Below are 7,901 nucleotides of genomic sequence, written 5' to 3'. Positions count from 1 at the left end.
GTAATTTGAAAAACAGTTCTTGATGACATAGACATCCTGGTATTGATATGCCAATTAGCACACATAATGTACTAAAAATCTATTCAATCGGGGGTGGGGGGTGGGGGTGGGATATATTCAATCCACAAGCAATAGCACCATAAATTCTTAGTACTAAATTACACTGTCCCCTCATTACACACCAACACTGTTAATGACTTCATCCTCAGGTTACAGTTCAGGATCCTCCTCTTTGTAGTGATTTCCATGTCTGCTTCTGTGCAGAACTACAGTCCAAAGTTTTCAATACTCCCTCCACCCACTTTTCTTCTTCCAAGTCTTCCTGTTTTTGTCTCAGCAGTTGCAGTGGTCAGCTCTGGCCACCAGTGGGCATTATGGCACCATAATTAAAAGGAGTGGTCTGACCATTTTAATTCTAAGATAGTTTTGTTCAAATTGTTCAGCTACCCTTCTTACCTGTCCAAAGCATATCGGTATGGCACAATGGAGCCCAATATAATCCCATGGCCTGGCATAGCCAGGATATTTTTGGGCGGGGGCAGAACTATGTTGGGGGGGCAGAACCAATGTGATTGATCAGTTAAGTATTTCTATTGTTTTACCTGATGAGGGGCAGCTGCCCCACCTTGCCCCCACTTGGCTACACCCATGAGATAATATAATTAACATAAGATGATGCTGAGGTTTAGGAAAAGTCAGCCCCTCCTCTGCTTTGCTGACTGTGAGGGGCCACACTCCTGCTAATCCCTGCTTCTATTTGATTTTAGGCTTTCTCTGGTACCACCTTCATTAAAGCCTTTCACCAAAACTGTCCCGCTTTGGCTGAGGGAAATAGAACTGTGCTTGGCTAGCTGTTAGAGACAGTTTGCTAAGACAGGCCGTGTTCTGACATTCTGAAAAGAGTTTGAGGGGTGGGGTGGGAATACAGAACCCGGAATATACGTTTTTCTGGGGGATTGCGAAGCAGTTTTTGAAGATAAGCTTTCCAAAACAGCAGGGTCTGCCTGCTCCCAATGCTAAATGGAGACTGTGGCCCTCAAAAGCCACGAGCTTCACTTTACTCAAATAGCAGTAGTTACTAGTATTTATTTCCCAGTAACAGCAATGGGCTGCGTTTAATAGAAGAGGGGAGACGGAACACTCTGGCAAAATGGCTCCATTCATGGGTCGAGGATGTACTGTCTGTATGTTGGCTGCCTGGGTGGGCCTCGGAGCTGAAGGCTATTGTAGCCGCATAATGGGCTTGATTGGTAATTGGAGAGGTGAATTTGGCGTGGGGGGGAAGGGACGGTGTCATCTCTGCAGCTGGGCTTTTTGTCATGCAAAGCGGGGCAGGAAGGGAAGCTTAAATCCCGCGACTTCACAGCACCTCGGAGCTGCTCTTCAATGCTCCTCTCCTCCACCCCACCCGCTTTCTCTTATCTCGGCCGGCGTGGTTCTTGCAACCCTCCCAGCCGTTTCCGCCCCGTCCCGGGTTTCCCCACATAAGAGTCATGAGAGCCTTGGGGAATTTGGGGAGGCGGCGAGCGGGACCGTTGTGCAGTTTTTGCTGCGGGGTTAAGCTCTGTAAATTGACGAACCCCGCCGCCTGCCCTGGCGATGGCAGCTTTCCTCCCCCGTCTTAGGCCTGCGCACAGCCATTTGCGAATCTGACAGGGAGGAAGAGGGGCTGGTGGAGGTGCCGGCGGGCCCCCTGAGGAGAGCGACAAGAAACGGGGATTAGCCGGGGATGCCGGGGCTCCCCTGCTGGGCGAGGACGTGTAACTCCCCGACACCCTGCGGCGGGGGATTAATTACAGACCACACAGCAGGCCAATGAGGGGCACCGAAAGAGAGCGCCGCCGCGCGCGGAGAGAGGGCCGCGCCCCGGGCTCCAGAGCGCGCCTGCTGGAGAGTCGCGCAGAAGGGGAACATGCATTTTTGCCCTCCCGACATCGCCATGATGCGTGAGGGAGGAACTGCAGGTAGCTCAACATTTCGCGCCGGTCCCGGGTGGGGATGAGGCCCCAGGCCACGCGCGTCGTGTAGCAGGTGCAAGGGAGAGCAAGGGCTCCCGCACCTTCTTTAATAATTCCAGTTACAGATAGGTAGCCGTGTTGGTCTGCCATAGTCAAAACAAAAAAATTTTTTTTCTTTCCAGTAGCACCTTAAAGACCAACTAAGTTAGTTCTTGGTATGAGCTTTCGTGTGCATGCACACTGACGAAGTGTGCATGCACACGAAAGCTCATACCAAGAACTAACTTAGTTGGTCTTTAAGGTGCTACTGGAAAGAAAAAAAAATTTCTTCTTTAATAAGTCGTGCAAAAAAGGGAATTCCAGCCGTTTGCATCGCCAGCTGCTGCACCTGCTGAAATTCTCAGCTCAGCTGTGAAAGGTGTGGCGGAGCCCTGCTCTCCGTTGCACGTGGCTCGCTCTCTACCCCGTGGTTCGGAAGGGAGCGGTTACTTGACTGAACCTAAACCGCAGGTGAGGACAACCTGCCACCTTTTAAGGTAGCCATAAGCGCCTAGCCTTTAAGCAAGCACTTGACCTCACTATGCGGTGCGGGGGGTGAGAGGCGCTGTGGCGCGAGCGGCCTCATAGGTGGAAGCAGCAGAGCGGGAAGTCGCGGCTGAGGAAGCAAGGTTGAGTCGTGGGTTGGTTAATGGGTCACTCTCGGGGTCTCTTGGACTGGTTTTCACACAAAAGCTGCTTGAGAACAAGCGCGAGCCGACTTCTTGTGACTGATAGCATTCCCAGCAGGGGGCACTGTAGTCTAGCCCATGTGTGAAAGACCCGAGATTGCTTTCAGCCAAGCCAAGGGCGCTTCCAGACGGATGTTTATTGTGGAATCGGTGCTGTCCCAGCATGATTTTCCCCCACCCACCGTCTCCAAAACATTGCCATCGAGATGACAGCCCACACTTTTTCCACATTTAATGTGGCTTTTGTCATGCAGCAGAAAATCTGTTAAGTAACAAAAATGTAACTCTTTATTAGAGTTTTGGTACAGTGAAATACTGGTGTTGTGCAAAAACTTGGCATTAAGTAACAAACAAAACACCAAATAGAAATAGATGCTGTCCACCCTCCCCACTCAAAAGCAGCACCCTCCATATTGCCAGTTTTGAAGCATGGTAGCCAAGGGCTGGTAACATTTGCTCTTTCACTCTTTAAAATTTCCAGTGATTTCTTTTGGAAAAGGTGCATGCACCTAGGTACAGAAATACTTGTGTGTGAACCCAAAATGGAGAACAGTAGTGGAGGGTGAATGTAGTAACTGAGGAGAGGGCCCAGAAACTCAGCATGGAAGCTTTCCATCAACGACCACCGCCTGCTGGTGTGATGAAAAACGTAAGACTGAAAAAACTGAGTGCCAATTGCACATTCAGAAAAAAATAGATCTGAACAACCTGATAGTGACATAAATTTGTTGTGCTGAAGCACCACAAGACTTGGGCTGTGAGGCAGTTGAAAGACATTTCTTTCTTTTGCCCCCAGGTCCTGTGTGCTTTCATTCTGTGTTTTCTGTGTAGATTCAGCTTTCTTCAGGGCTGTAGAAGACTATTTTTGCTTTGCAGCCTAAGAGTGCTGTGTAAGGGTTTTTCTTCTCATATGAACTGATCCAGACCCTGCAGTCATCATCTGAGGCCCTTCTTCATGTGCTTCCTGCATGAGAGATCTGGAGGGTGGCAACATGAGAATGGGTGTTTTCTGTGGTGGCTCCCTGCTTGTGGAATGCTTTTCCTAGGGAGGCTCACCTGGCGCCTTCATTACATATGGTATCTTTAGGTGCTAGGCTAAAACATTCCTCTTCTCACGGGCTAATTAAACAATCTATGGCTTTAGACAGCATCTTAAAAAGCAGAGACATCACCTTGCCAACAAAGGTCCATATAGTTAAAGCCATGGTTTTCCCAGTAGTGATGTATGGAAGTGAGAGCTGGACCATAAAGAAGGCTGATCGCCAAAGAATTGATGCTTTTGAATTATGGTGCTGGAGGAGACTCTTGAGAGTCCCATGGACTGCAAGAAGATCAAACCTATCCATTCTTAAGGAAATCAGCCCTGAGTGCTCACTGGAAGGACAGATCCTGAAGCTGAGGCTCCAATACTTTGGCCACCTCATGAGAAGAGAAGACTCCCTGGAAAAGACCCTGATGTTGGGAAAGATTGAGGGCACAAGGAGAAGGGGAAGACAGAGGACGAGATGGTTGGACAGTGTTCTTGAAGCTACAAACATGAGTCTGACCAAATTGCGGGAGTCAGTGGAAGACAGGAGTGCCTGGCGTGCTCTGGTCCATGGGGTCACGAAGAGTCGGACACGACTAAATGACTAAACAAACAAAAATAAAAAATGGCTTTTTAAATGGGGGGGCTATTGTTTATGTTTTTCCCTGTTGTGCGTTTTTGTGCTTTTATATTGTAAGCCACCTGTGATTGTCAAATGAGGGGCAGTATGGAAATTTAATAACTAAGCACATTGATTACCATCTCTAACCACTGGCACTGATTTAGTAGGGCAGCTAGGCAGGAATGAGCCAGTGCCTTTAAACTCAGGCCTAGACAAACTGGAAGTAGACCATCACTAATAGCTATTGTCTTCTGACTAGCATAGATTGCTCCTTCAAGGCCTTCTCTGTTGCTCTTTGGGTTAAATGTGCTTGCAAGAGGGCCAAGTGCCCACACACTAGAGTCTGTTCTCTAAACTTTTAACAGCACAACTAACCTGTTCAGGGCCAACTTGATATCTCAACTAATCAGCTTTAAGGGCATGGATTGGACCTCTAATATGTACTATCAAGTGCACTATTCTGGCTTCTTGCAGAAAGGAAAAGAAAAGAAGCAGAGATGGAGCTCCTGAAGTCTGTCTATCTAAGAGTAACAGAAGCCCAATTCACATTTTAGCCACTGAACATGGAGTACAAAATACATAGTGCAGCATTGGTCAGTGATGCACCTGTATATAAAGGGCAAGTGGCAAAAATATGTAATGTTGCCTCAGTATATATTTTTATTAAGAAAAGCAACTTTGAGAGGTTGCTGTTTTGCATGAGGGAGCTGGAGGCAAAGGATGCTTCATACATTTATTGCTTGCTGTCCTATTCTAAATTTACCCCGAGCTTTATAAACATGCCCTTGTAATAAAAATGAGAAAAGGCAGTGGAAGAGTGATTTTATCATGAGAAAACAGCAGGTGAGAAAAGGGTAAAGCACTCATTCCATTCCTCACTATTTTTCCACTGAAGATTGAGCTTTCTAAAGCCATCTTTGTTAACAGAAAAGGGTTTAATGTGTTGCTGTAGAGTTCATCAACATGCTGCATGCCACAGGAACACATGCACCACCCACAAAGGCCTTCCCTGGCACCCTTTCCTTTGTTTCCTCCTCCCACTGTGATGCTTGAAGAATTGTAGCCAATAGAAGTGTGCTTGGTTGTGGCATGTGCATGCTGCCCATGAGAGGTTGTCCTGTTTGTAAATGTGCCAATGGGCCGCATATTATTTGTCCCTAAATGGCCTTTTTCCTGCCCCCTGAAATATACACGGAAGTGGCTGTCAGGAAAGGAATAGGCTGTGCACTGTTCATAATTAATGCACTGCCTGGGTATTTGTACTCAGGAATGTATAGCCAAAAACGAGAAGTTAAAGAGAAAATTAACCTAGATAGAGATGGTGCCAAAGAAGAGATAAGATAAACTGGGAAAGAGATGAGGGAAGAAGTTCAGGAAGACTGCAGATGGTGGTAATTATGAGTCACTTAATGAGGAGCTCAAGACTAAGCCATAGGCTGCTACTTGTAAATTCTATCAGGTTCTTGCAACATGCAGAATTAATGGCTATAACATAGGGGGAGAACATGACAAGGAGCAGCTGCTATGTCAAGAAGTGTTGGAACAAGAAGAAAAAGAAAAATCTTGTGGCAGTATCTCATAGAAGAGTTCCAAAAGCGAAAGTAGAAGTGCAATAGGCTTGAACAGGAAGCTTCTCCTCCCTGGGAACCGTGGTGACATCATGCTGAGAAGCATCTTGCAGGGGGAAAGAAGAGGCAGGTAGTGGGAGCAGGGTGTTTAACGCTCAGACACAAAGTCAGAGCTCTCCGTTATTCCAGTTCATCATTCTTTTCCCTGGGAGTAACCACTGAATTTTGAACATTGGTACAAGCATCTGCCTGCCCCCCAGTGCTTTGGTTGCTCCCATAGACAATTTTTCTCTGCAAAGAAATGGCAAGATACAAAGCAATTGTGGGGACACCTAATAGGGCCATCAAGTCTGATGGACTTTTGTGAAGAGGGTGCCCCTTACTGAGTCTACAATGCTGCATGTGTGTGTGCAAGCTCTGGTCTCGGTTTGTTTTTCTTTATTCTGCTTGTTGCTCTGCTTGCAGAATCTGCTCAGCTGTGGTCCCTGTGGCTGCTGACAAGACAACCTCCTAGCCCGCCCGCCCCCCCCCCTTTGGCTGGGCTGCACCATGCCGGCTTCCTGAACACACTGGAAAAATAAACACTGCCAGGCAGCTGCAGTACAGTCATTGCTGAGATGGGGTTGGAGGCTCAAGAAATTGATCGTGCCAGGGAGGGCAATACAGGGCTGGGGGGTGTTGTTCCTGGGCCAGACTCCTTTCCATACTTCTGAACTTACAGTGTCTTACTTCCAGCGTAATAAGAGTTGAAAGCAGACACAGGGCCTCTTTCACAAGTTGATCTAATTGCATAGTCCCTCTCTGCACTTTCCAGAGAAGCAAAGATAATGTTTATCCCACTGGACAATTGCTTCCCACTTCATACACCTGTTTTCTGCTGGTTTGTGGAAACCTGTGCATATTTATAACATTAATTGAAGTTTATAAAGAATTGAAACTAAGTTGTCACCCCCAACCAAGTTAAAAAATCCAGCTCTTACATCAGAATCGTCTCCCTCTTCTGCAGAGATTCCACGCTTTTACAGGTTGTTACTGACAACCTAGTATAACAATCCTTTATATTACACACTATCTTTGGCCATGCCAACTTCATCTGTTGGGGTCTCCTGCTGCCTTTGGCAGGCTGGTTGCAGAAGCTGATTTTCACAAATTGTACATGACTACATTTTCTGCATCTGTAAATTGCACGAAAAATTACACTAAGTAGAAATGTACATTTGCTTTTAAGTGATCTCTCTTTAGCTTTATTCTGTCTCCTCAGTAATATTCCCGCATCATAAATTCAGATCGAAAGTAATTTAGTAAAACCTGTGAAAATGTCCAGAGACAACACTCAAGTCAAGGCACACAGATCTTTTCTTCCTTTTTAAAAAATGAAGCACAGTATTTGCTGAAGACTGAAAAAAGTAAACTTTGGATGGTTTCCTCTAGTTCCTGCACCAGCACTTTCCGTGCTCTATCAGGCCTTGAAAATACATTTTAAATTGTGTGAACAGGTTAATCAGAATAAAATATGCAAATTATATTAAAATGTTTCCAACTAATTAATCCAAAGCTTGCACTTTCTTGGGGCAGGATTTGATCTTTCTGGGAGCAGAAGAACATCCAGCTATGCATGCATCATCATATATATTAATTATATATAATGTGCATCCTTACTCATGCATACACAAACTCCTGTTGTTCATCAACACACACTTCTCTAAGATGGAAGTCTAGAGCAAAACAAGACACAATGTCAGAAATCTGTGACAGGATTGCATCCTCATTAAGTTTTACCAAATAATAGCCAAAAGGGAGATTCAGACCAAGACAGTGGTGCTGAGGAGAAAGGTGTTTAACCCTTTCCCCCAGCACCAGTTCCCAGCTTAAAGCTTCCTCCCCCAGCTGTTATTTGTCCTATTAAGAGAAACCTATGCGTACAGCCTGCATCAATCTAGTAGGTACACTCTTGACTACAAACACAGAGACTCCAAAGCGGGGACCAAAGAACTGCAC

The sequence above is a fragment of the Podarcis filfolensis genome (assembly GCF_964270895.1).
Source record: "Podarcis filfolensis genome assembly, chromosome: 6".
Taxonomy (NCBI): Eukaryota; Metazoa; Chordata; class Lepidosauria; order Squamata; family Lacertidae; genus Podarcis; species Podarcis filfolensis.
Note: the sequence above shows the minus strand (reverse complement) of the source record.